Here is a 27305-nt window from a genome sequence, read left to right on the forward strand (position 1 = left end):
TTTGACTGCCTCAGGGACTTTGCACTTACTGTTCCTCTCTCTAGGGACACTGTTCCTCTAACCTCTCACTTAAGACACACGTTTGCTCAAGTTTAACTCAGCAGGGATGGTTCTTGGACCAGTCTGTTCATCTAAGCAGCATCAATTAGCCCAAGCCTTCATCACTGTTCATCTTTCCCATTATGTTTCTTTAGAGAACTTATCACAGTCTGATAGTTTGTCCAGTATTTCTTGGTCGGGTTTTCATTGCTCTCCTCCTTTACTAGAAGGAAAGCTTTGCTAAGTCCAGCACTTCTCCATCCTTACAAGTCGAGTAAATGAAATGTGCCTCACAAATAGTGGGTATACAGTAAACATTGTTGAAGAAAGACATGAATCAATAAATGAAATATTGCATATAAAATCATGTCACATAGGTTTGTCCACATACTAAATGTTCAGTAGACGTTAGTTGATTCTGCTGGTTAATTATGCTGTTTATCAATAACTGTATTTTTATTACTACCAAAGTTACTTTTTGCTTGTTTTCTTTTTCTCAACTTTCTTACTAGCGCAATAGAATTTACAGTTCTTGTAAAAAAAAATAAGCTATAAAATTTCTGAGTCTCTTATCCTAGGAACTCAGGATTCTGATAGAAAGGGGAGGTAAAACAAAAGGCTAAAACTATAGCTCCCTAATTTTGTTAGCCAAGAGCTGAAAATATATGATAAAATATCAAGATGTATGCTGACCACACCTCAGAAATTCAGGAAATGGTCGAACATCCCAGGGGGGTCTCCTTGCCTTCCTGGGTGGTCGGGGTCAGGAAACACCTCGGATTTCAGAACCAATTATGACTATACATCTTCTATCCCTCCCTTGTCCAGATTTTCCTTCTCTCCTTTTTCCTTTAGTTTTTCCCCATTTAAAATAATTTCACAGAGCAACCAGGCTACTGCCTGCACTCCACTGAATACTGAGCACAAGGTAACAGCTTACGCCGGGGTAACTCTTCCATGTGCTCTACCTGCTTTGACTTTTGACGCCGCAAACGGTGAGACAAATAGGCCACGGGGTTTACCTGTCATACGGAAAATACTGCAGACAGGATTCAGAGGGGGAAAGAAGGAAACAGAAGTTTGAGTCCGGGGAGAGCGAGGCCTGGGGCCTGACGACCGAGTCCAGACGGGGGCTCCGCTGTGTTGGAACCCTGCCTGCAGCGAGTCACTTCGGTGACTGCCGTTTTCCTAACGTGTAAAACGGGAGGAGCACGGTACCAGCTGTCAGCAGCGCTCTGTAGACCAAAGGTCACAGCGTACATGGCAGCCCTGGCCAAGGGTCAGTCTGGTCCTTCTGTTCCCCGTCCATTCAACCCCCAAATGCTGAGTGATCCCCCGTTACAGGAGGCACGGTTCTGGCCCTCGCAGGTGCTGGGGGAGGGACCCGCAACTGGGTCAGTCCCGACAACAGAAAACACTGCCATGAGGACCCCTGTGGACACGGCCCCGTTACACATGGTTGGCATGTCCCGGCCGGTGCGGCTCAGTTGGCTGACAGCCATCTCACAGACAGAAAGGTCATGGGTTTGATTCCTGGTCAGGGCACAGGCCTGGGTTGCTGGTTGGGTCCCTGGTCGGGGCATGTGCAAGAGGCAGATAATCAACATTTCTCTCCCTCTCTCTCTCCACCCCTTCCCCTCTCTCTGTCTCAAAAAAACAAACAAAAAACAATCAAACCTCATTGAATCCTTATTACCTCCTTAAGAAGCGAGCAGCGGTGGTCCCATTTCTCAGCTGGAAATCCGAGCTCAGGGCAGTTGGGTCATGTACACAAGGGCAGCAGCCGGGATTAGAGCTGCTGAGAGCTTGAGGCCAGCAGGCTGCTCCGAGTGCGTGATCCCGGGGGCTACACACTCTGTCTCTCTGGCACGCATCTGCTACTGTCTTAGGGTCCACACGGCTGAAGGACCAGCGAGGATGCCATTGTCACTGCTGTGACGGTGGCCCAGGAGGGCCTGGGCAAAGCTGCCGTCCAAGCCCCCTGTGGCTCCCGGAGACATCTCTGCAGTAGAGACCTGCTCCATCCCACCTTCACCGTGGAATCCTCAGCAAGGCCAAGGGCAGAGCTCGAGGGTTGAGTGTTTCTTCACATGTGCTCCTGGCAGGTCCCCACGAGAACGGTGGCATTAAAAGCAACTTCATGCGCCTCACAGAACCAGAACGCTTTCCACGGAAACCCTGCATCTGTGCATTCAAATGAGAACGGCACCCACGGAAGAGCACGCTGACATTTCACAAGACACAGAACTTCACGGTGCAGACAATCCGGAAACGCCAGGCCTGAAAACGCACTTGACATCATCATTAAACCTGTCAGACCCCTGGGATAACAAAGAAGTCGTCTTCCTACATGTGCGTTTGGGTTTATTCTGCATGTTGTCAGGCCAATGCGAACTCTTTTCCAGCTTCCTGGCAACTAGTCATCCTCAGGGTATTTGTTTGGCATTTATTATTAAGATTCTAAAAAAATGTGCATTTGATTTAGTCACATTTTTTTTGCAGATATCAGCCCACCCCACAGCCTTTTGAGGAGACAACATAAGATTTCATTGCATTTTTCTAAAAAGAGAGTGGCTTAAAAACCTGAATGTGTAGGTGTGGGAAGTAGCAAAATACTGAAATAAGGGAAGTTCTGGAAGAGGGAAGGTGATGTTCTGGTTCCGGCCTCATCACCGATGATGTCGCGGCTCATTGTGGACTGTCCTCGCCTCCAATGGCCTCATCTACTGCACTTGCCCCATGTTCATTTGGCGCCAGGGCCCTCCTGTGCTGTACCCTCTCTGGGGATGTGTCCTCACCTCACGTCCCTGAGTCCTGCTCATGTTCCTCAACCTTCGGGGGCCTCTCTCTGAGCCCCCGCAATCCTTCTGCTGCACTGCACCCCTTCACACCGGGGTAGGAGCTGTCTGTTTCATTGGCTCTATGCTGACCTTGGCCTCCCAACTGTCAGAGTGACTTGGGAGATGACATAGGTCATTTCTCTTCTGCCCCGCCCGCCCCCACCACTTTCCATCTCTGCTCTCACCATTTTCTTTATTTCCTCGTTACCTCTGGGACATGATAACAACCCGCTGGACATTTTTCCTGGTTCTGAACCTTCCCTTTCTGATCACTGCTTTAATTTGCCCTGAATTAGGGGATTCCTAGTAAAGCACAATTTTGATCACGCTACTTGTTTGCTCCAAAGCTCCCCTTGGGTCTCTCCATTGCCTAGAAAGCTAGTTTGCATTCAGGCTCGGGCGTGGCGTGTAGGGCTCCCACGGTTTGGCCTTACCGATCTGTCTGCCTTGCTTTCCATTCTCCCCCACACACGCCTCACCCCATATACCCCAGCCCATGAGACAGTGCACAAACCACGTTCTCTCTCCTGCGCTGGAGCCTTTGGTATCTGCTTCCTTGTCCTGTTCTCGAAGTTTCCAACAAACAGCAACTTCCTGGTGGGGCTTCTTTGATCTTGCCCACCTCTGTGGTTCTTGAGGACTAGTCCTCTTCGGACTTCGTAGCTCGCGTTGCGTTCTGCCTTGATTGTCGTAGTTTTTCTTCTCTGGTGGTATTTTGCTTCTCGGAAGTAGGAGCCATGGGTAACGCATCTTCCTTTAATCTTTTCAACCCCCGCATAGTATTTTGTATACACGAAGAGATCGGTGATTATTTACTGAGTAGATACGTCTGATAATTTCTGCTCTCTCTTACAGTGGGTTGGGATAGCCCTGGACACCAAGAGATTCTGAGATTCTGAATAAACACCCACTAGGTGAGGGCTCTGTGATTCACGGGTCTGTCGGGATAAACGCTCGTGCCTTCCTCCCGGAGCTTTGGGAACACCTGCAACTTTCACGAGAGGAGTGAAGGGCATTGGCCACACACGAATGGGAACCTGTTTTCATGAGTCCAGGGTGACTCCTGTTCTCTCAATTCTTCTGTGATTATCCACTGATCACGTAGCCTTTATATAATAATTAGTCCAACGTGAGAATTTGGGGCATCTTTTGCTGGTGTATTGAGAGATGAGTCAGTTTTCTCAAGAAAGCTAGGGTGTTTATGGGAGAAAGAGACCACAGCTGAGCCCTGTTTGGGTGGATGGGAGTTCAGGGGGTCTCTCAAGGGGACCAGGGGGGCCCTAGGTAAGACATCTCTTTGTGGTAGGAGACAGGTAAACTCACAGGAGGAACCTGCTGGGAGGACAAGTTTTCAGGTTTGGTGACCCAGACCCACAATAAAAGGACCCACGAGGTGTTCAGGAAGGACCAGTTCTGGAGGAACGTATAACTGAGGGGGACCCCTTGGTCCTGGCCTGGTGGTGGTCCCCTGGGGGAGCTGCTGCTGCCCACTGGTTCCCAGTCACCAGGCCCTCTCCGTAGCAGCCTCGGGACAAGTGGCACCCACTGGAGGACCAGGTGTGGCATCACCTGAAGCCACCACGCCCCTGGAGAAGTGAAGCTTTCGAGTCTCTCCCTTCTGGCCTTGGGTGTCGGGGGGACCCTCTGGGCAGCCGTTAGGCCCGGGGCTTGTGGACCGTCTAGAGCAGGGGTTGGCCCAGCGCAGGCTGTGGCTGGCACACAATCTCGCCGTGTCTCCCTGCGGGCTCAGGGCAGCTTGGCCGTGGGGGTGGCAGCCGAGGAGCTGTGACGTAGAGTGTACGGCTCAGGGAACGCACACCGTGCACACTCAGGCTCTTCACAGAACATCCCATTGGTCCCTGCCCTCCAGCAGCTTCCACGCTGGCCCTTGGCTGTGCGCCCCCCGATTCTCACTACCCGCAGCTGCAGCCCCCGCGTGGGCCCGGACGGGGATGCTCGTGCGGTGTCTGCACTGTCCCTCACCGGGGTCTCCCAGACACGTGCTACACGTTCTGCCTGCCGTGACGTCTGGGGCCTGACTGGTCAACGTCGCATTCTAGGGGCAGGAGCTGACTGAGCAGAGATTTTCCGACGTGACCTCAGCCGTGCAGGAGTAACCCAAACACGAACTGGAGTCTGAAGTTTATTTTTACCCTCGATTTGACAGAAATTAAAAATAGCCCCCCAACACGCCATACAATGCAGCAGAGTAATATTTTAATACCACATTTAAATTTCAGACACCCAGTTGTCTTTGCAAATGTTACTCAGAGAAAAGTTTAAACTTTAAAAATGTCATAAAATGGCAAAAACCACATCACACGAATATCTTTCATTTGTTCAATCTGTGCTAAATTCTTTCCAAAGTTATTTAGGATGACATGAAAATTAGAGTCAATTAACCAATATTTCAGGAAAAACAGATGGAAGCTTGATCTGGATGTCATGTAAACACTGCCACCAGCTGTGGTATTGATGACAAAGGAAAATGACTTGATTTAATGGAAATAATAGTGTTTCCATTGTTGACCGGTCGCTCATTGCCAACACACACACAACACACTTTTTATAAGTATATGTATTGAGCCCTGGCTGGTGTGGCTCAGTGGGTTGAGTGCTGGCCTGTGAACCAAAGGGTGGCCAGTTCAATTCCCAGTCAGGGCACAAGCCTGGGTTGTTGGCCAGATCCCCAGCAGGGGGCGCATGAGAGGCAACCACACATTGATGTTTCTCTCCCTCTCTCCCCTTCTCTCTATAAATAAATAAATAAATAAATAAATAAATAAATAAATAAATAAAATATCTATATTGAATATATACATGGGGAAGACAGTGAGTATATCGGTACACACACATGCCTACATGTACAAGGGAGACGTCACAGCTGCAGTTTGGCACATATCCGCCCCCATGGGATGAATCAAGTTGGGGCTAAGATAGAAATGCACCACTTTAACAAGTGTTCACTGAGGGCCCCGCTGTGCCAGGCACTGAGGCTGCGGGAACAGCGAGCCAAGTTCTGTCCTCAATGAGTCCACTGCGCGGAGGGAAGTTACGTGAAAAAACCCCATGCTCAGAAAACGGACCCCGGCCTTCCAAAACTTTCCTCACGTATCCCATAAAGTATCATCAAAATGCTTGTCCTTGTCCCTTTTACATCAGCGTCTTAAATTGTAACATACGTTTGAATTATTGCAGATGGTGTAATTTTGGCATGTTGTAAATATTGTTAATCGTAGGTAAATCTGTTCGGTCACTTTAGAGCGTGTGTCCGATGGAATCTCAACACCATTGTGATTGGATACCCATCTTCATTCATTAATATGTAGACGAAACAGAGGTGCTCCCAGGAATGGTCGTGTGAGTGATTCGGACGAACACTGCTGCAAAGTGCTAGTAAAAAATGCTAGACGTAATAAGTGTCCTCTGAATAGTATCAAAGTATACTATAGTATTGCAGAAAATACACTGATACTATTCAGTATCAGAAAATACCCTTTGAATAGCATCAAGCACCCAGAGATTTAGTGGGAAACGACCAGTCTCAGACCAGCAAGAGTGAGCACTGCAAAGAAGTGACCGGAGCTGTTGACCCCACAGCCATTTGCTCACATAGTGGAAGCCACTCACACCCCAGTGAGGGGGTCCTGGGGACCTGGGTGGAACTCCCCAGGAGACAGCTTTGGGACTGGCTTGTGGCGAGGGCAGACTGGGCCTGAATCCAGTGACTGCCTAACAGTAACCCAGCGTCACCCCCCTGCCAGGGGTGCGCACCATGGAGGGCTGAACTGAGGATGGAGGATGTAGCATCACTTTGGGGCTCACCCAGGCAGCTTGGAGAACCCTCGGACCATCACCCCACGCTGCTGGTGTCCACGGGTGTCCTGAAGCAGGAAGCAAAGTTCTTTCTGAAGAAGACAATGGTATGCTAAGTGACAGACTCTGTCTAAGGGTATTTTTAAAGATAAAATTGGCTAGCCAATAATTTAAAATGATAAGGCATGTCATGAGATAAATTTACAGGAGCCAGAACCAGCAGAAGCAGTACACGGGAACAGTACTAATGAGCTCCAGACACCGGGTGTATCGGACTCACGCGGGCTGGGGTAAAACAAGTTCTCTTCCTGGACGCAGAGTCAAACCTCAACTGTATCAGGGAAGCTGGGTTGGCAGATTTGAAGGCAAACTATCTAAAAGTTGTATAAGTGAAAAATTATCTAGACATGTTTAAATAGCTGCAGGTTTGGCCCTAATGAAAATGTAAGGATTTAAAAACATGATAAAAACAGCATGTAAGTCAGAAAAGCATCCAGTTGACCTGCAGTAGTCTAAGGTTCTTTAATTGTATCAAAGGAAGAAACAAAAGGGAAGAAAAATATGTCAAATGAAGGAAAAAATTTCAGGCGGAACAAAAAAAGCACATAGGAAAATGGAAGGTATAAGCATAATACTAATGCGTTATGTATATAGTACATTATATACTTATGATTTTGTCTTCAAATTGACCAAGTTATTTAGTTAAAATATAGGAACTAATACATAAGATTAAAAATTAATTACATCCTATTTTCAGAAGATTCAAAAAATTTTAAAGTGTGAAGGAAAAAAGCAGTACACCGTACAAAGATTTAACCAGAAGAAAGTGTTGTAGGTGCTATTAACTTTTAATGGAATGAAGAGGTAGTAAGTTCCTACAGAGATTAATCCAAAGTTTTACAAGACCTCTACAGTAAAAGATAAAACACTCTCATGGGAAAATGGAAGTCCTACATAAATGGAGAGTTATACCATGTTCATGGAGGGGGACACTCAATAATATGGGAATTGTCAATTCTCTCTACAAATCCAAAGTAGCGCCAATAAAAATTCCAAAGTATTTCCTTGGGGGAACTTGACACTCTGCTTCTAAACTTTCTATGGAAATAATTTTGTCCGCCTTAAAAATAATTCGTTAATTAGACATTATTTGCTTCTGTTTCTTCCACCTATATCAAGATGTAAAGACATAAACCACACCTTATTTAATTCACGTGGAAGCACTTTGTTTATTGAGTAAAATTTATTTTACTTGGAGCAAAAGGAACTTTATCAAATTTGGATTATTTGGTTTTGGAGATTGCCCATTAAGTAAAAACTTATATGTTTGTGCTAACCATTTTAAAGACCAAAGTACTTTAAAATACGAAATAAGTGAGAAGAGAAATGGACACTTAGAATTATTGCACATAAATCACTTAATATTTTTTATGGTTAATATTGATCCCATTTACAAGGATGAACTACAACAGTGTACCTCCACCTAAGGGGGATCACTTAATGCCAATAATTAAAGCCAGCTGTTTAAATTTTGCGTATTGTATCTTAGGTTGCCCTTTGGGATCTGATATACCACCATGAGAGTCGAGGTGGGTGCAAAGTTGTACCTGTTTTATGTGAAATGGAAACAGTAGCACATTTCTCACTCTCTGGGAGGAAGCTGGGGTGGAGCAGCCCTGCGTAGGGAGTACGGACGGTCCTGGGTGAGCCAGCTGGTGGATGAGAATCCCAGCCCTTCTGGGTCAGCCAACCCCCAGAGGCAGAGCTACCCAGCTCCCTGGCACCGAGGACAGCCCGAGAGGGAGCCCGTCCGACTGTCAGACCACAAAAGTGTAAGCTGAGTAAATGGTTGCCACTGCATTTTGGAGTGACTTATTAGACAGCGAAAGCTGTTTCTGTTGAAATGATTTTGCCTGTAAAAATCCGTTCTTCTTTCTCAAGCCTGTTTTTCAGCTTATCCGGTGATGCTATGAGATTTTCAAACAACCTTTATACCAGTTCCTTTCCTGCTGAAATCAGCTTAAGCTCTGTTTCCTGTCACCTGTACTGAGCAGTCAGACTGATACGCTGCAATGAGACATGTCCTAATGCAGCTTTATTTCCAGTAATTTACATCATTTCATGATCCTTTCTTCTATTCAAAGTAGCCAGTTTGCAGGGTGGGGCAAATGCAGGTTTACAGTTGTTTGTACAGAAAACAAGACAACAATGAATAACTAATGATACAAGAATGAGCAGTGTTTTGTGAACTCATAACTGTAGGCCTACTTTTGCCTGACCCTGTATGATATGCTAACTGTTTTGGAGACCAGATGAAATACACTGCAGTGATCCCCAAAAGCAGTTCTTGGAATAGGAAAGAAATTTAGAGTGAGGTTTTTTTTAAAGTTTATTTTTTGTCTATACCACCCTCAGCTCCCCCATAAAAAGCATCAGCAATTACTCAGGCAATGTTTACAGTAGACACATAATAATGGCTCCATTCTTTAAATCATCGCCATGCTTGTTGCTGTTATTGTTCATTTTGAAGGCAAGGACGCTCGAAGTATTTTGCATCAGCCACAGCTGAGAATTAACCCTGAGGTTAAAATTCTGTACTTCTCCAGGGACAGATGACTGTGTCAGGGTCCTTTCAGACCTCGTTTCCCAGAACAGTGCGTTGATTGCAAATGAATTAAATAAAAAAGTACTTTTGGACTCTTCAATGTGTGATTTTGCATTACAAGTATAAAAGAAAGTCCCATGAGAGCAGAAAAGCATCTTCACAACATCCGAAAGAGCCACAGAGCAAGATCACTAGGGCTAAAATCTGCAGCGTGGTGTGAGCATTTCCAACAACAGCCTGCACCGGTAACATGCCGTAGGTGGACCTGGGCAAGAATGCCATGCCGTTAACTCCGCCCTTTTTCTGAGTCAGATTGACATTCTGGGGGGCAATGGCAATTTATTTCATCGGGTTCTTAAGAGCAGAAAATACAAGAAGGTTCCAAATGGACCCAAATTAGCATTCGGAATCTGACTTGGTTTCAATCTCATGATCCCCCTTGAAATGAAAGTGACCAACCACCGCACCTGCCCACAGCAGGTTGACTGCATCCCGGTCTTGGCTCAACGACCCATCGAGGGGAAGCCGTGCAGGAGCAGGGGACCGTGGGCACACACCGTGAGTGGGAGGCGTGAATGCTTCAGAGCACATTCTGCCTCCACATCCATCTGCTGCTCTGAAATAGGAGAAGCCGGGGAGGGCCACAGAATATGCCGCCGGCACACCGGAGAGTGCGAAAATTGGAAGATGATGCATATTCATAGTCTTGGCTTTATTACAGCACCTATCAGCAAGAGACGCCACACTGAACAGGATATACCTCTATTTTGCCTAAAGTAGATTTTAGAGTCGCTGTCCTCAATAGAGGCAAATACGTTGTTTCTAGATATCCATTTTAATTTTTAGTGGTGGGAAATGTAATTTCCAATGAAATTATGAGTCCAAAAGTGTGAAGGAACTACTTTTTGTAACGATTGCCCAAATGCAGCTATACACGTGTCTCTCGGTCATGATCCAATCTTGGGTTGTTTAACTCTATTGAATTATTTATGTGTGTAACATTTTGATATAAAATCCTTAATGTAACAGCGAGAACTGCTGGAGAACACAGAGAATCACAAAGGAAAAATACCTTTGTCCCTGTTGCCAGAAGGTCAACAATTGGACGAGTCCTGGAATCACATGGTTTTCACACTTCAGCAATAAGGTAAAAGGAGGTTTGCGGTGGTTGGTATGGAGAATAATACAGCAATCAGTCAACAGTAATACAAGTATGAGCTTTTGCATACCCACAACTTTAAACCCGCTTTTGTCGAACTCTGTACACGTGCAGCTTCCCCCCAAATACTGTTCCCATACTGCCGTGTATGCTGCTGGTCTCACTCAGTAATAACCTTGGACGTTTCCCTGAGACTACATATCTAGCTTTGGCTTTTACACCAAGTGTATTTAGAAATCAGCTTTATACCCAGATGTTATGAACTTGATGTTTGCTCGTTGGGATCAATTGCTTTTCTGCTGGGTCTGGACTCGCTGTTTTGTCGTTGGAATTGTAGTGGAGAGCTACCCCTTCACCAGGTGTCCTTCCGGGGCATCGGACACACGGCACCTGATGGGCACCCAGGGGCCTGCTTGCCCATCGGGCCCAGCCCTGACTGATGGGCAGCGTGTGGACACAGCCCTGGTCAGGGCCTCTCTGCGGGGACAGGCCCTGGGTGGTTGGAATGCACCCGGAATCAGAGAAGAACGCTTCAACTTGCAGCTGAGCTAGTGGGTTGGCGCTCTGCTCCCACAGGAGCTGGTAGGGATGAGCAGCAGCAGGGGGTGGATGCACAGACCAGGGCAGCTGCGAGGGTGGGACTTCGTGGGCAAAGTCCAACTCATTTCCTGAATTCTTTGCCATCAGAAAGGGCTGTCACTCAGAAAGTCTGTTGCTGAGCAAGTTAGCGTTTCCACTCTTTCCATTTCAGAGCTTTTGCCCTAATTTTGGTGTGGATTCCCTCCCCCCTCCGGCCCAATTCCAAATGCGGTCCGGCTGCCCCAGAATCTCCAGCCAATGGGAACAGGCCACTGGATACCCTCATCCCTACAGAAGCATCGCAGGGATATAGGTTTTCTTTCCTAAGCACGCTCTAAGACTCAGCTTAATCATAACATCTTTCTAGTTCCGCCAGATCTTTCTAATTTTCCACGTTATTTCTCAGTCCCCTGAAATTTTTTAATCTTTAATTTTTTTTGTAGCGTCAACTACAATGCTTAGTTCACAACAGCATATCAACCATGTCTGTGGACATACTGATAAAAGGAGTGAAAGAGGGACATGAGAAAAATGACGAATTTCCAGTGCTGCCAAGGCAGGCTTTTTATCTCAAGCTCTTTCCCAAATCTCTCATGTTCCACATGGAGTTCTGTGCCTTTTTCTCAGGGCTGAGTGGGCAGCAGGATCTGAAGCCCAGATTTTGTTGTTGAGCCAAAGGCCTCCGGCTGAGTAGTTGCAGGTCCTTCACTGCCACTGAGGGCTTCAGAAAATCAACCCCATTTTGACACTTGTTAACATGTGGGAGTTAAATAGGCCAAGGTCAAGTTGCTGTTGTCTGTCCCACTTCATATAAACAGGATGAAACGAATTTGCAACTCCTTTTTGTCTACCAGGCAGGCCTTCCTAAAGTTTAAGAACAGAAGTATCCCCAGGTTTTGCTTTGTTTTGATTTTTTTAATTTATAGAAAGGAATGTGAGGAGATGCTGGGGCCAATAAGAATAAGGTCTCTGATTAACCCTTTCTCAGGCTTTGTGTTCCAGGAATTTTAGAATTATGTTTTCTCTTTGATGGAGGCAACTGGGGTAGTCGACAACCTTTTTTATTTATCACCCACTGATTTTATTATGTTTAGGCTCGTCCTCAATATTTGGACAGTTTCTAAACGTTTTTACTGATACCAATCAACTTAATGGCCAGGACCTAGTTCCTATTCGTTATCATTTTACCTTCTCCTAGAATAATGCCTAGGACGCAGGATGCCTTAAACAGCTTCTTTTCCTCAAGGGCCACCTAGCTGGTCTGCCCTCCTACACATATCTCAACCCTAGGCACTTCCATGAAAAAGACTGCTTTTCCTTTTGTTAGATTATTTCTCAGAAAAAGAAATGAATGATAACTGATGCCAGAATATATCTTTCCTTTTTTAAGAATGGTGGTTCTGTTTGAAGACAACAAGCATCGTGACCTGCTTTAATAAGAATCACCTTTCCACATCGCCACGGGCAGAGGCTACCTGGCGAGAATGTACAGCCCCACTTTCTCTCTCTCTTCTCCCCCTCTACCCTGGGTCCCCTGTATGGATGGTACCCTGCACTTTTTGGATCTTTCAGACATGAGTGAGTAATTGTGAAGATAGGCAGACAGCAAGGGACAACATGGCAGAAGGTCCAGAGAGGCTCCCAAAGTGTCATCTTAGCAGGTCCCTTTAAGACAAGAGGAAGATGCTCAGAGCTGAAGAGTCTGGGCGAGGTCACCAAGTGAGGGGTCATGGCTGCAAAGCCAGGGCAGGATCAAGGATTTTGTACCATTGGGAACAAGTGCCGTAGGCAGAAAACTGAAGGAGATAACAGCGGGGTCTGTTCTTCAACGGAACTCGACTCTCAGAGAGAAAGGACTCGTGGGGAGAGGGGAAGGTTACCAGAACCGCCCTATGGACGTGGGGTAAGCTAGTTCCTGCACTAATCACTGTCCACCTCATGAACAGGACCTTCACGCTGGACAGCAGGAGCACAGGGGTAGAGAGAGGCAGACAGACGGATCCCGGAGGAGCTTTTCTTTTTTCTCAGGGCTTGTTATTGAAAATGGTCATTTGCCATTGGAGACATTCTTGAACTTGAAAATTTCCAGCAGCTAACGTGGGTGAGATCTTAGGAACCATCTCAAAAACTGCCACGGTATATGAATGACTCTATCCACGACAGTACTGGGGTACTGTTAGCATTTATTAAGTTAACTCTATCTCTTGAAACAAGAAAAATCTCATTGCTCTTTATTTTTGTTTGGTGATAAAACCCTGTTTTTGTCCACTTGGGTTTCAGATCTGTCCTCCTCACATGCAAAAAACATTTTTTTCCCGGTTTCTCAATATGCTGATATTTTTTCACGAAGAGCAATAAAATGGAAAAATCAGGGTAAAACAATTTTAAGTGTAAAACACCACAGGAGACATTTTCTCACTGAATTGAATTAATATTCAAATGATGCAATCACATGAAGCTCTCTGTGTAATTTTCATGATGAGGAGTCTATTCAATCTGATTAAAGAGGATTTTATATAAAACTTGGAGGGCTTTCATAAACAAAGCATTTACCTTCAATAACATAACTTTGGGGACACTCTTTTTCCCCATTGGCTACTTTAGCTCTGAAATGTTACTCTAACTCAGAGATTTCTGACAAACAATAGAAAAAACATACTTTTTTTGAACTCCACAAGTGGGCAGTCATCTCCCTACTGCAGCTTTTGTCTTCATGATTCTTTTCATCTAGTGTATTTTATGTGAGGAGATTTTCTTCACACGAATAATGCATAATCATGGCTGGCTTGCTGCTGTGTAGGGAAGAAATAAAAAACAAACAGCTTCCATAAAGATATATTTGCACTAAGGAAATACGAGTAAATAAGACATTTTGAAATTATTTGAAAATTCAGGCACCTGTGGCTAGGAACAAGTTAACAATTGATAAAAACCTCCCTTTTTAATAAATTTCAGATACTGGCAATACATGGATACATATCAAGCCAAAACAATTTTAATTTTGGGCCCCAGATGGAAGTTGTTTATGAACCAGAAAACATCCAGTTTATTTATAGCGCAAAAATGACTAACACTTGAAAAACAAAAAAAGCAATCACTGTATCTCCAAGCGTATAATGGCCATGTTAGGCAGAAGAATCACAAATTTAGCTTCTACATCAAAAGCAGGATCGCAGAGATTATGGCCGTGTTTGGAAAATTAGAGGAAAAATAATACTTTGAGAATTAGAACATAAAAAAGGCAATTAAGCTGTGATCATTGTTCTCCAGAACAATAAAGGTTCATTCTAGAGAAGACATAAAAGCCATCAGGGAAATACTGAAATAAAATTAATTCGATGATAAAACATTCTTCCCGGTTCTGTGGCGGGTAACTCTTCTACCCTCTTTTTATTTGTAACTTTCCTTGTTCTTCAGAGTCGCAATTTTCACCCCTTTTCAACATTCATGCATTTTTCTGTATACATCCTTTTCTTTTTGCGATCATGTGACTTTCCACTATACTTTCCCACTCCTACTACGTGTTGTATTTTCTGCTGTTTTTCTGTGGGTCTGCAGAAGTAAACCCACTGGAAGGAAGCTCTTGGGGACCCATTCTCTGTTCAAAAGAAGAAAGAACATTCTAGATCTGAGCATTATCTAACATGAACACAACATTTGGGGGGAGAGACGCTTCCCTTTAAGAGACATACCAGAAGAAGATGGACCGTCACAGATCTGAAGAATTGCAGAGAGAACTCCTCCATTAACAGGAGGCTGAGTTACGGGACCCCTAAATTCCCTTCTGGCACTAAAATCATGTGCTTCTGTAATTCTGTCCAATCCACGGGGTGCCCTTCGTCCAGTTGTGTTTACGGAGGTAAATGACCGTCCGATCTGTCTCTTCCCCCGTGTTTCGGAATGTGGGAAGCCTTCCCCTGCGACCACTAGAGAAGTATTCGATTATGCTTAGGTTAGTATAATTGTTTTCTGTTCTGCTTTTCCAGTGACAGGACCGATTCTCCTATGTCCTCTTCACCTCATTCATTTTTCCCGTCACCAACCCATGTCCTCTGCTTCCCTCTTTCCTCCCCCCCCCATTCTCTTTGTCCCCTTTCCCCCTCGATTCCTGGCCCCTCTCTCCTCCCTTCCTTTTTGCATTCCTATTCTCACACGGAGAAGGCCTGTTTTGGGTCTTGAAATTCAGTCCTCCAGGTTCGGAGGTGATTAGTCACCAGAGACGGAAAGGAGAGACGGTCAGGCCTCCCTGGGGAACAAAGACTTCTCAAGCCCCCTCCCTCCCGCCTACCCGTCCCTTCCCCTTTAAATATTGATGTCCTCGCGCTAGCGCCAGACCAATGTAACCGGCTGGCACTCCGTACAGGCAGGGGAGCTGCGGGTGCCGTCGCGGGTAAGAGACTTAAGACATCTTTCCTTCTATCTGTTACTTGCCCCGTGAGAGTCCCCGCGGGTCAGGCTTGCCAGGGACAGAAAACCCCATGTGTGATTCAAGAGACTCAATACCCCTGGAGAAGGTCCATTCGCCACGTGGGTGTCTGTAAACTTGGCTGATGGCAGGGGCAGGTGCCTGGGCCAGTATGGTAGCAATAGCGGGGAAGATTGGGCTCTGTTTCTGGCTGTGGGGGGAGGGGGACGACGGTGCAGCCAAGATTTGGGTATTGAGCTCCATGCTTCTGGGTTGGGGAAAGAAACCCCTTTGGAGGGGGCCCATCTCCCAGGTAGCTGACCCCACAGCACCCTGGTCAACGAGGCCTGTGGCTGCCTCGCTGCCTGGTGGGGCGTGCCCAGAATGAGGCCGCGTGTTCTCTGATTTTCGGGGTGGCCCCGGCAGGCCCCGGAGAATTAGGAAACAGCTGAGTGCTGAAATGAGTGCCTCTTAATTACGTGCCACGGGTAATTTCAGAGCAGTTCTATTTATAGTGGGGCTTTACTTTTAAAAAGCTTACATTTCCGAGCGGGAGGTGAAGCAAATAATTTTAGGCCCTGTAATGAGGCCGAAAATGTGAGGCAACCGAGCTGTGAAATCGGTCCGCGCTTCAGGTGGGTCACATTCAGATCCAGGTGGCAGAGGGGGGCACAAGTGGCGTAAAAACGAGCCCAGGACTGGAAAACCGGAGACTTCTCTTGGTCTGTGCGTGCACACGCGCGTGTTTTGTGGAGACGTGGTTATTTATCAGTGGTAAAGAGAAAGAACAAGTCAAAAGAAATTCAGGACGTTTGATAGAAGCTTAGAACTTAGGTAAATGCCACACAAGGTCAGATGGCCTGAAAGGCAGACTCAGGACCAAGTCCAAAGGGGACGGACTAGAAGTGGATGTAAGTAGGAAAATGGGGGAGGGGGGGTTAGAGCTCTGGGAGCTGGAGTAGGGGCAGGGCTTTTCTTGGTTGTCAGTCACAGAAGGGCAGCCGGGGAGATGGGGATCCTGCACCTGGCTCGTCACTAAAGGCCTGCGGGGGTGTGTGTGTGTGTGTGTGTTGGAGGAGGGGTGACCACTGGCCTGTGAGAAGGCCCTGAGTCTCCTGTAGGTGGAAGGGTTTTGCCTCCCTGCTTTGGTATGGTGGGAGGGTGCCTAAAAAATGGTCCCCTGTGATTTTTCTTTATTAAGTAAGTTAAGAATGATGGAGGCTTGTAAACAGTTTGGGAGCACCTGAAAGTACAGTAGGAGGTTAATTGGCCTGGTGTAAAAGGGACTTTAGCCCTTCAATTGGCCTGTGAGGTGTGGCTGCCCCGGTCCCCCTTCTGTGCTCACACGGTGCTCACCAGGCCAAGCGGAGGGACCTCAGTCAGTCTCAATTCAGCTAGAAAGGCAGCGGTGGCTCGGAGCTGGAGGTGGCCTGCGCCCACGAACTGCTTGAGTCCAAGACCAGGGCTCTCCCCGATCATCAGGTCACTGGCCGTCTGTCTTTTTCTGGGCCCCCCTGTGGCCTTGGGGAGACACGGCCGTGGTGTTTCCCACCTTCTCTCAGCTGTTCGCCCTCACACCGTCCCCTACTCATGTGTACCCACCATCCCTGTCACACTTCCTCTTTGCTCCTGTCCCCACTGTCCTCACACTGACCGGCTGGTGTGTCTGCCAAAGCGCATGCTGGGTCGCCCAGGGAAAGATGTTTTTGCAGCCAAGCAGTAGCCAAGAGATTAAATAAATGCATTTTCAAGGTCCAGCACGATACACAGTGTGAGAATAACATTGAAAACAGGGAATTCATCTAAGGGTCCATGGAAAAGTATTGGCTTTTGAATTTTAAAAAAATCTAGTACCTTGGATGCAGTTTCAAGGCCTAGATTAGTATTGGGTTGGCCAAAAAAGTCCGTTTAGATTTTCCCATGAAATGAAAGGCGCATTTTTCATTGTCATTAATAACTTTCTTGACTGGGATACTTTGAGTATGTCACTATCTCCCGCTGTTGGCTTCTAGTGGGCAGAGGCCAGGGATGCAGCCGAACACCTTCCAATGCACAAGACGGCCCCACAGCAAAGGGTTATTTGGCCAAAGTGTCAATAGTATCAAGAAACTTTGCAAACCATTTTGGACACGTTCGATCAGTCACAGCACCTTCTCTGTACACTGCACAAACCTTTCTTTTGCATTTCAGTTGCATTTTTATCTTTCTTGAAAATGTTGTATATTTTCTTCCATCTTCAATATTAGAATGACTGCACAAAAGTTCACTAATTTTTTTAGTTTTTTAAAATATTTTATTTATTTATCTTTAGAGGGGAAGAGAAGGAGAGAGGGAGAGAAATGTCAATGTATGGTTGCCTCTCGCATGTCCCCTGCTGGGAACTGGCCTGCAACCCAGACATGTGTCCTGACTGCAAATTGAACTGCAATCCTTTACTTCACAGGCCCACGCTCAATCCACTGAGCTACACCAGCCAGGGCTGTTAGTTTTTTTTTCCCAAATGCACATGCCGGTATGACAATTGTCACAATGCAATCTAACAAAATTGTTTCAAATGAAGTTAAAGACAACTAAGCATTTCTAGAGCCATCGTACGGAAAAAAAACTAAATGAACTTTTTGGCCAGCCCAATACATTGGGAATGCTGAATTAAATATTGTGAATTGCTATTTTTAAAATATTGATGAAAGGGAGTATTCATCTGAATATTGGTACATAAAATAGATTATTGCCAATAGATCATAAACATCACTAGTAACAATATATGGCAATATGGTAGTAATAAGAATTAGTAGTGATAAGAATAATAGCATTTTTTTATCTAGGGATTATATATTCTGTGAGGGCAGGCGTGGTGTTTAATAGCTGCTGGCTTGATGAGTATTTACGGCACACTGAGTATTTTTCACCACATACACGTTCTTGGTCTGCGTAACAATTCAAGGATCCCGTCTCACTCAGGCTCAAATCTTTCATGTGCATTGGCACTGCAGCTGGTGAGCCACAGCCATTTGTTGGCAGAGGGATTCGGACAGGTGTTGACATCTGTACTGTGAAATCAGAACATACACCTGTCCCCTCTTGGAGTTCACATTTTAAGCACAGGTGAGCCACAATCTTAGGCTGGCCCTGGACTTCGCCATGGACGGGCCTTTATCTGGAGGTTGCTGGAAAGCCAGCCTCTCTTGTCTGGTTCACACGTTTGCAGAGTGTTGAGGTTAGAGAACAGCTGGCTCCCAGGGGGAGCTCTGCCCGAGTATTGAGGTGTGACCACTCTGCCATCCACCCCGGGAGTGCTCAGTCTGTCCGGCCGTGGGTTCGGGGAACACACCTTGGAATGTCCCATGATGTTTCCTGAAGCGAAGAATTCCGAGGAGATTTGAAGTTATCTGAACCATTGCCGATAAACATTCCTGCCACCCCCTTGAGCATCCCCAGAGGAGACGATGGCACACCTTCAGGGGCTACAGCGACCACAGTCACCAGGAAACCCCCTGTGTGTGGGCAGCCGGTTCGGGCCCCAGGGTGGCTGTCAGCACACCTGAGACGTCAACGAGTGTGCAACAGTCTCGAAGGAGGCTGCGGAAGCGGGTGATAATCTAGAAAGCGCTGCGGAGACGTGGTTGCTTCCTGACTATTCTCTGCAGGATGGAGCTGGCCGTTGCTCATCCAGCTCAGGATGGGCGTTTGAGTGTCTGAGATGGTGCAGGGCAGTAGGCGGCAAACATGGAGCTTTTCCTCTGCACGTTGAAACTATCACTGAAATGTCCTCTCCAAGGACGGCGATATCTTTTTCTCACGCCTAAAAAGGAGGGCAGTTCTTTCTGCAGAGACCCATGGCCGGGGCCCAGAGAGCTTAACACGTTACACGCTCCACTCTGCGTGGCTACGAACAGCATGTGAGAAATGCCGGCGGAGTTCCCGAGCCCACGGGCCAAAGAAGTTACCTGTTTTCTCAGCCTCACTTACACTGCTTCAAGAGCTCCTAACTGCAAGGGCTGTCTCCTCGGGACATAAATCATTGCCGCGGGAACTTTGGAAATAGGCAGGCAGCTAAAATGAGCACTAAAGCCCAGCTGGAGACTCTTGAGGATGACTGCTCGTGTTTTCTCTAAGGCCTTTTCTTGTGGGAAATTGGGAAGTCAGATGATATCTGTAAGTCCTAAGAAACTCAATTGCTTATCAGTGTTTTTGCTCTTTGTAACAAGCTAGAAAGCCCTTTTGTGAGTGGATTTCAGTTTGTCGCAAACATAAACAACAAACATTGGTTTGGTCATCTAGTATTTACCTCCACAGCTTCCTAAGTCAGATGAACGGTCTGACTTTGAGGGGCAAGTACTGTTGCGGGACAGGATTTCTGTAAGTGACGCCCCTGCCCTCCTCCCTGGCTCACTGAGCCCTCTGGAAAGAGCAGTGAGAGAAGCTAAAGAGTCAGGACCAGTTTTGTTTGCCTCTTCAGCAGTAGGAGGAGAGACAAGGATCCTGACTGCCGCTGTTGTCCCCATGTCACTGTGTCTCACATGGTGTCCCCTCCTTATCAGCACTGGTGATAGCACAGGCTGGCTTTCATCCCCTGTCCCCGCACTCCCCATTCCTGTAAGGTGATGGGGACCATGGACACAGATATGGTGTGATGGATGGTGGGGACCAGGCCTGAAATCGCCTTTCCTTCCCAGAGAGTGTTTGCCTTGGTGGCCGGTCCCTTCTCAAAGCATCACTCTGGGACTGAGGGCACTTGGCTTCTTCAGCTCTGAGGGCAGGGCCTCTGTCTTCCTTGGGAATGACTTTTGGAAATCAGCACCACCTCAACCAACTGGACAGAGGACAGAAATGTGTAGTGGCCGTAGAGATTCCTCATGCATCAAGTCCAGGGAGGCAGGCACCTTTTTGATGGACAGTATTCTTGCGGTTGCTGTTACTATGTAAGGTTTTCCTTTTACGCTGTTAGCCAACGCCTGTCACTGTTTCTTGGTGGCTCAGGCCTGTTTCCACGTTGGCTCCAGTGATCACACCCAGTTCAAACTTTGGGGGACTCTCAGAACCTGCCCCTGACACCTCTGAATTAGTTATTCCTTTCTTTGAATCCATGGTCCAAAATGTCCTGAAAAATCTTGCTTTTCTGCAGTCTTTTCAGTGTGTTCAGCAGCCTCAACCCGACCAATGAGTTCTCTTGCTAAGATGCTGTACCTTCTCCAGATTCCTTATTTCCCTGTCTGTTCTCTGTCTCCATGGTGCCTCCTCCGGGTCTCTGTTCCACATCAAGCCACCCACCTAACCAGCTTCATCCCAGCAGGCGGTTGCTTTCGGATCTACTGGCAACTGCAAAGTGATTCCATTAACATATACCTGGCTGCTCAGAGCTGAACTGGCTAAGTTCATGTTTGAAGATTGGGGTTAACCAGCACAGAGGGGACCAGCACGCACCATTCAGAAGGGAGATCACATCTTCCCAGTTATTTGTGTCTTTTTAAATTTCTTTCTGCAACGCTTTATAGTTTTCATCTGTACAAGTCTTTCTCCTCCTTAAGTTAATTACCATATATATGCGTGTGTGTCTATGTATATATTTGATGCTATTGTGAATGGACTGCTTTCTTAATTTCCTTTTTGGATAGTGTGTTGTTAATATATAGAAATGCAACCAAGTGTTTCTGTTGTTGATTCTGTGCCCTGCAACTTTGCTGAGTTTATGAGTTCCGATGGTTCTTTTGTAGCATGTTCAGCCGGTCTAATACAAGGCGATGCCGTTTGTTTCCGGAGGTCATTTTGTTTCTTTTTCTCTCCGTGAGATGCTGTTATTTGTTTGTTTGTTTGACAACTGCTCTGTCTAGGACGCTCAGAGCTGTGTGGACTAGAATTGGCGAGCGTGGCATCCTTGCCTATTTCTGCTCCTGGAAGGAAGGCTTTCATCCTTGCACTGTGGAGGTGTGGTAGCAGCTGTAGGCTTTCCACTGATGAACCTTCCTGTGTTGGGATAAGTTCCTTCTACTGCCAGTTTGTGGAGTATTTTTATCAGGGAATGGTGTTGGGTTTTGCCACCTGCTCCTTCTGCATCTGTCGAAACGATCGTGTGGTTTTTACCTCTTCCTTCTGCTGCTGGGGTTTATCACACCGACTGACTACACACGGCAGAGCCTCCCTGAAGCCCAGCCGTGCACCTCACTTAACATGATGCGGATTCCTCCGCTGTGCTGCTAAACTCAGTTCGTGGGCACTTTTCTGGGGACTTCTGCATCTCTGTCCGTCAGGGACAGGGGCTTGTAGCTTTCTTTTCTTGTCATACCTTGGTCAGCCTTGGTAATGCAGAGAAGGGTACTTGGAAATGGGTCCTCTTCAACTTTTTGGGAAAGGCTTGAGGAGAATTATTAAAATGTTCAAACTATTCAAAGCAAACTACAGATTCAAGGCAATCCTTATAGAAATCCCACTAGCATATTTTGCAGAAATAAAAAAAAGCAATTGTAAAATTCATACGGAACAACAAAGAAATCAGAACAACCAAGGAATCTGGAGGACTCCAATTTCCTGACTTCCTGAATTTTCCAAAGCTGGAATCATCCAAGCGGCCTGGCATGGTGTGGAGACAGACAGAGAGGCTGGTGAATTAGAATAGAGAGCCCAGCAACAAACCCACGCCTGCACGGTCAAGTGATCTTTGACCAAAGTGCCCAACGGGGATGGGATAGTTTTTAAACTAAATCGTGTTGAGAAAATTGGGTATCCACATGCAAAAGAATAAAATTGGCCCCTCATCTTACCCCATCCACAAAAATCATCTCATAACAGATTAAAGAATTAAGGGTAAGACCTGACACTGTAAAACCCTTAGAAGAAGAAAACCTGAGGGGAAAAGCTTGATGTTGTCCTGCGCAATGATTCCTCGGCTATGGCACCAAAGTCACAGGCCTCAGAAGGAAACACAGACAAGTGGGATGATGTCACATAGAAAAGCTTCTGCCCCAAGCAGGAAACGGTCAACAGGTCTCTGAGATAGGCAGTCATGATCCTCAAGTAAGAGGACTTGACCGCAGCGTTGGTCACACGCAGCTGTCCTCGGTTATCTGGTAACCAGGTGACCGTCTGCGTTTGCCAATTAGCTTATCCAGAGGAAAAACAAACTTCTCGTGTGTTTATGAGTATAAATAGTTTTGCAACCCGGAGCAAGGCACCCCCTGAAGTTGGGCCCCTCCCCTCCCTGAGAAACTGGCGGACGGGGGTGCTGACCCCCTTGATGTGGACACCTCACAGAGGTAGTCCCCAGGTGCTTGCGAAACTCGGTCCTGGATCACAGAGCTGGTCAGGGGCTCGTCTGTCTTTGGAAGGATTTCTATGTATTTCAAAAAGAGGAGAAAGTGCTTACGATGACAAGTTTTCCCAGGTTAAAGCTCTAAGAAAAACTCGGGGACAGAAATGTCTTTTCCGTGCCCAGCAGCGAGAAGGAAGCCTCTGATTTTTCATTTGCTTTCACACTGGCGCGAACAGCTGCGGACTCAAGGTGCCTAATGTCCGGGGGTCTCTTGGGGGTTATGCTGAGCCTCAGGTCTGTGGCGGGGGGGCTGCGTGCCTAGCTGCAGCTGGGGGGTGTGCCAGGAAGCCCCATATTCCCACTGCAGCCAAGTGTGGGTCCTGGAGAAGGGTGGGGGGCAGCAGCTTCTTGCCTTAGCATTTTGGAATCTTAGGTCATTTCAGGTACTTCGGCCTCACTGCGCACAAAGAGATTCAGTTAAATGGTATCAGTTAATGAGGGGTGTGTGTGTACGTGTATGATTTTCACAAGAGTAAACCTAGATCTATGGGAAGGGTCCTTTTCACTTGAACTCTTGATGGCTGTACCTTGTGAATATATATGACTTTTATTTCAAAAGGACCAGATGTGATTACTCTCTGAAGCTGTTTTCAGAAAAAGGTTTCTTTTCCCCCCAAAATGATATTTCTTCCAACTAGTTTTTTAAAAACTCAATTCAATCACACCACAGAGCCCTCGGCGACAGGTGTTAAAGTCGCCACTTGTTAGATGGGATTCTATGTTGTTGTTGGTTTTTTTTTCCAGTCTTGTTGTGAGGATAAACCCAGGGGTCACTGGAAATGAGCTCAGAGACAGCCTTGCCCCGGGGCCTGCCTGTCTCACGTCACAGCACGACACCAGTGGGTCGGGTGCTCAGTTAAAAGCATTTAACCAGACAAGCGATAATTGGCGGTGTGGGTATCATAACTCGCGATCGGGTTACCGTAGCCCAACCTCCAACTCTGCCTGACTTGGCTATCGCCGCCATGGAATCTTGGTTCCCCCCCCCCCATGAGATGAAGCTGGGGGGCAGCTGCATGGAATTACAGCATGAATGGTGGGTGCAAAGCCCCCCTGAATGGGAAACACTGTTCTGAAGGGGGCAGCCATTGTGAAGGTCTGCCCTCTGACCTGGTTTGGATTTCTTAGTATGAAATGGATACACGTCCGTCTGAAAAGGGCGGGGCCTCTGCTGCTTGGTGCTATCCTGTATCAGGTTCACTCAGCAAAAGCTTCAAGCAGTGAGCGGGTATTAGGTTACCAATCGTCTTAAAAGACAATATTGCATTTCCAAATTATTTTCGGTGGGGCGTCAGAAAATGTGAGCACATTTGTCCCCTTATTTCCTGACTGTGAACCACTTTGATTCTTATTCATTTATAAAGTCCATCCCAAATTTAATTATATTTCGCTCCCTCTTCATGTATTAATCCTTCCCCCTCAATATCAACTGGGCCTTTTAATCAAGGCACCCTTGACTTCTTACTGTTGTTGAGAGGATCTAAGCAATTCAGAGCCTTCATAGACATCACTCGCTAGTCTTCCATGTTTGACTCCTCTACCTCTACCTTAAATAATGACTAATTTAAAGCAATGAAGCAGTGCTCTGGTAAGTTCCAGAAGGAATAAAATGGGACGTGTGTCTGGTACTGCAGGTCTGTTCCGTGTGCTGTATCCCCGGACCGATTTGGAGCTTCCTAAAGAAGCACCAGCGTGTTCTGCATCCCTGACCATCACAGAGAACAGCCAGCGTCTGCCGCACCACTGTGCCCAGCCCGTGCCGGATCCCTTGGCAGAGACGGGTCACCCACCGAACCCTTCCCATAAAGAGACTGAATATCAAGGTAGTTGAGATGGGAATTTTTTGAGATAATTAATTTATTAAAATAAATCAGCCTATTAGAGCGGTTGGCAACGTGTTCTACCGTGGACATAATACAATTAGTTAACAGATCTATTATCTGGCTTTGGGGGCCGACAGAGAAAGGAAAAAAATGGCTGCCAGTGACCCGGGCTCACTCAGATTTCACATGGCTGATGCCTCATGTGCAGTCCTGACTTAACACGGTACGGCGTAGCTGACTTGAGTGTTCGCACCTGTCTGTTGAGGACAGAAACTATTCAGCTTTTAGAGGAGAGTTTGGTTTGGCTTTCAGTTTTGATTTAGGCAGGAGTCGATGCACCAATGGGGGCTTTTAAAAACAGAGGTCGCAACGGCCAAAGCAGACCAGCTGGTCCCACCCCTGCTCTAAGGGGAGTAACCTCACTATGTACATGTGATGTTTTTCTTAATCAGAGAGGGGAAGTAAAACTGCCAGCCCTTTCAGCTTTTGAGAATGCAAGGAAGTTGATTTAACGGGGGTTTAAGAGAGAGTAAGTGAAAAATGTGTTCTTTCTCATGCCCCCTTAAAATCAGTCACCTGGAATCATAATTTGGTTTCCAACATCGTTACCCCGTAACTCTACGAAACTAAAGGAGTGATCCATACTTCCCATTCTTCATGATAAACTATATAACTTTAGTGCGGCGCTCATCACCACCAGTGCAATGCTAACTCAAACACTGCTCGGACTGGCAAACTGTATTTTCTCTCTTCTCATTGTGGAGAAGTCAGCCGGCCCAGCCCGGAAGTAACCTCTTTGCTTTGTTAATAGCTCCCTTGTTCCTATGAAAACCCCCCATTTTGCACCGCCCCTCGGAATGCCCTTCTGGGTGCTGGATGGGGCGCTCCCACTCATGCATCACTTAAGGAAACCGATTAGGTCTTCACACCTCCTCGGTTGAATTTGTTCCTGAATGCCTGCCTGCCTGGCCTTGGTTTCCCCTCGGCCTGGAATCCCACACTCCTGCTCTCTGCTGAGCCCGTGGTGGCCCGGAGCCACGGTCAGCCCTTCCCCGTTTTGCGTGAACGTTTACAAAAGTACAATTTCCTATTCTGGAACAATCTGAAGCTGAGGCACGATGGAGCTGTCCCCTTGCCCAGCGGCCGTAGGGTGCGGGCCTGGCCCATCCTGCAGGCCCCTCCCTCACTGATGGCTCGGAGTACTGTTTTGTGACATCCTTAGCGGGCAGAGTGTGCGGGTCCTGTCCTCCGAGAGACAGAGAGAAGCCAGGGGGGAATTAAATACACACGGGTGTAAGTAGGGACAATCTCTGCGTGGAAGGGCATAGGAGGGTGCTGGACGGGTCCCCAGGATTTGTTTTAATCAGCTGTGTCGAAAATGCAGACCTGGACCCGATCCTCACAGGTCCCAGAGACAGGGGGCGCATCACAGCGCAGGTGAGAGCCCCAGGGCTGGTCAGGGAGCCGCTGAGGGGTCAGTGGGCACAGTGCCTATTGTGGTTCATACAGGAGTTAGTGGCAGAGGCAGCACTTGCAGTCCTGCCTCTGGCTGGTTGGAATACTTTCGGGGGTTTTCTCCATGTGTCTGGTACCTGGCCTGGAGGTGCCCGGGCCCAGGCTCATGGCCTGGAACATAAGAGCCCAGGGATGAGATGGTTAGGTGTGTGTTTCCGGATTGGTCGGATTGCATAGGAAAGGCAAGTTGTTTGTCATCTTTAGGGACTGGCTGACCCTGGGAGGGGCCGTCTGTCCAGGGTCAGCAAGGTCCCAGATGTCAGGACGTCCGACTACAAGAAGCACAAAAATGTGGTTTGTACACAGGGCGCTGGCAAAGGCCAGCAGCCGGCAACCGGCTGCGTCTGGGTCTGTGGCTGCAAGAAAAGAGGGAGGAAACCTTGGCAAGGCAGCTGGGGAGTGTCACAGCTCAAACCTGCCAGCAAAGGACACCGGTGTCTCCTTGGAGCAGGACCGTACCCAGTGGAACGGGGTCCGTCCCGGAGGCACGGCCCGGGGCACACGCAGCTGTGGGTTTCAGAGCCCGGCAGCCGGGCGTCTGGCCGGGCCGGTGGTGGGGGGTCTGGGAAGCACATCCCAGGCCCCCATGGGTCCTCCTTACTCCACCGCGAGGAAGCTGCATCTCGCAGCGGCTACAGTGCTCACAAGTGGAAGAGCATCAAAAACCTTGGCTCAGGACCCCTTGTGACACGTCACCCCCTTGCAGGGTCACCAGGCAGAACTTCTTCAAAACTCTGGTGGCCTGGCTGACCGTGGTGGCTTTGTCCAGGTCCCTTGATTGGTATGAGTTATCAGTCCTGTTTCCTTGGAGACAGGCAGATTCATCATGAAATCTGGGGTTCCACAGCATCCAGGTGATTTTAACATACGAGGCCTAGGAAATATTTTCCTGAAGAAAATATAATTACAAACCCTGTTCTTGATCATTTTCACATTTTTACATCCTGGTACTAGTGGTCACTACCCCGGAGGCCACATGACCTCTATGTCCTCAGGCACTGTTGACTTTAGGATCAAGCAGTCAGTTGATTGGGGCTGATGAGGTCAAGGTCATTGGTTTAACCACCTTGAGGTCAAGTTGGCTTAGGTGAGTTCCAGGGTCACAGACTTTCAGTTAAGTCGTCTCTATGACAGAGAGACATATACGGGCCCTGACTGGTGTGGCTCAGTGGGCCAAGGGTGAAGCGCTGGTTCCACCCCCCCCCCCCGCCCCGTCAG

Source organism: Artibeus jamaicensis, unplaced genomic scaffold, assembly GCF_021234435.1.
Source record: "Artibeus jamaicensis isolate MK-2021 breed Jamaican fruit bat unplaced genomic scaffold, CSHL_Jam_final scaffold_1689, whole genome shotgun sequence".
Lineage (NCBI taxonomy): Eukaryota > Metazoa > Chordata > Mammalia > Chiroptera > Phyllostomidae > Artibeus > Artibeus jamaicensis.